At 41.8% G+C, this 2,347-nt stretch overlaps 1 non-coding gene across 1 annotated transcript; it reads left to right on the top strand.

The window, feature by feature from the left end:
• Positions 1-2,003: 2,003 nt before the first annotated feature.
• Positions 2,004-2,111, top strand: LOC130883276 (U6 spliceosomal RNA). The gene has a single exon (XR_009057960.1). It is a non-coding gene; the product is annotated as a U6 spliceosomal RNA (small nuclear RNA).
• Positions 2,112-2,347: the final 236 nt, after the last annotated feature.

Genomic DNA, 2,347 nt, shown 5'->3' with positions numbered 1-2,347 from the left:
AATCCCAGCAAAGAGAATATTAGCCAGTTGCTACTCTAACTCTCTGAGCTGGCAGATTTTCATCCTAGCTTTGAATTTAAAGTTTTACTAGGATGATAGAGATTTATAGTTAAAGCTACCTTTTCTTGGCAGCAACAGAGCCATCGTCTGCAGAACAGAATCCCGTCCCTCAGAGTTCCCCCTCCAGGATTCCCTGGGTAGCAGGCTGCCAGTTGTTTAAAGTGTAGCCACTGTGTTAAAGGTAAAATAGCATTTTGGGTGCAAGTGCAGCAGACTGTTTTGGATTGCCAGTCCCAAAATCATGATACTGTGGCTTATTACTAGTTATGAATGCTTGTCTTATCTTATGCTTGTCCTACTAGCTCTTATAACTTATTTTCACCTGTTTATCTTCATCTGTGTTTTGCCTTGGGGTTTTCGCCTTTCTTTCATTCTGTGTCCTATTCTGTGTCTGGTTGGCTGGTGGCTGCCTGGTCATCTAGCTCCTCTCTTTCTCCCTTCCTCTCTCTTTTCTGGGTCCTAGAGTCCTCCACCTACTCATTCTTTCTTCCCATAAACCACTCTTCTCCATCTACTGCCTGGCTATTGGCAATTCAACTTTTTATTATACCAATTAGGTATCTTAGGTAGGCAAGGTAAAACAGCAACACATCTTTGCATACTTAAGCAAATGTAACCCACCTGTACACAGTTAAACATGTGCAGCACACCTTTCCATAGTTAAAGCAATATTCTGCAGCAAATATATAAGGTTGTATTGCTGTGATTTACAGAAAGCACACTAGGTGGGGTGGGTGTGGTGCTAGGGAATAATACTTGATTTGATCTGCCTTGAGTTCGGTTTATTTTTCCTAGAATCCTCTCTCTACTTCACTGCACACTGATTTTTTTTTTAAAAAAGCTATTATTAGTGGTCATGAAGCAAAGATCAAACGATATATTTTTATCTACCCTGACACACTGTAACTGAGATTAGGCCAATTTAAGTGAGCAAAAAGTGGAAGTAAAGCTTTCTAGATGGGCATAGCTAATTAAAACCAGTAAGAACTATGTGAGCCCAATGGAGTGCAGTTCAGTAGGCTGTCCTGAGGTACAATAACTTCAAGTTTGTTTGAGAATATGTGTACCCTTTATTACTATACTTCCGTGCCTAGATGCCTAGTCACTCCAGGCCCCGGCATGTTATTATGGAAGGAGACTACCACTGTCCTATTGTGCTACTCTGTTTACACCAGTCAGAGGCCCATGACAGAAGTGACACGGGGGGCTTTGTGGTCTCTGTGTGGCCTCTACCACCTTGTATGAGACAGTGAACATTCATAGGTTTAACAAAATTGATCTGAACTGGTTCCAGTACGATTTGTATCAGGGGAATTGTATCTTTTTTTTTTTTTTTTGAAGGTCAGAGCTATGGCTTAGCAGATAAGGACATTTGCTTCAAGCCTCACGACATTTTTCAAAGCCCAGACCTCACATGAGGCAAAGTGAGAACTGACTCCCACTGAAACCACTCTCCTGACCTACACACACACACACACACACACACACACACACACACACACGGCATGCTCTCGCTGTTACCCCTCCCCAATAGATGATGAGATGCAGAAGTTTTGAAAAAGTAGAATTTGGAAATGAAAGTTTTAGCTTAATGTAAATGTGGACTTGCTTGTAAGGGGAGATAGAGCTGCTGTGGGTTTTATCTGTCTTGCCTTAATGACAGCATCTACCACCCATCGGCACAATCAAGGCATCCGCACAGTCAATACACAGACATTTCTTCCAAGAGATCCCTTCTCGTTGCCTTTTATCAGTTCCTATATCCCCACCCCTCTTTTCCTGCTCTCACATCAACAATACCATCTGGACTATTCTCCCACTGTAGAAAATTATTGCATCAAGACTACTCTATGAAAAGAATGGCAGGGTGTAGTTTTATTGGCTGTTGAACATGGCAGTGCTTTGCTGGTTTTTATTGATGAAGATTGCAAAATATGAATGTCATGCCCATTCTGGCAGCACATACATTAAAATTGGGATGATACAGAGAAGATTAGCATGGTCCCTACACAAAGTGTGAATGCCCTCCTAGTGGGAACACAGGTATTTTCAATCTGCAACTGTTACGAATGATGCTGGCATAAATGCCTGTGCATAAGGTTCTGTGTAAGTGCAAAGCTTAGCATTTCTGGTTTCATGGGAGTGGCATGTTCAGGTTTTCAGAAAAAATACCGAAATATTTTCTGCAGTGGATGGGCTGTTGTATACCACCACTGGCAACATCTGAGTGATGCAGTTTCTGTGTCTTCTCCAGCATTTGTCATAGTCAACTGGCTTCTGTTTTAGA

Source organism: Chionomys nivalis, chromosome 10 (assembly GCF_950005125.1).
Source record: "Chionomys nivalis chromosome 10, mChiNiv1.1, whole genome shotgun sequence".
Lineage (NCBI taxonomy): Eukaryota > Metazoa > Chordata > Mammalia > Rodentia > Cricetidae > Chionomys > Chionomys nivalis.
The sequence above is the reverse complement of the archived record's forward strand: the minus strand, read 5'-3'. Positions and strand labels throughout refer to the sequence as shown.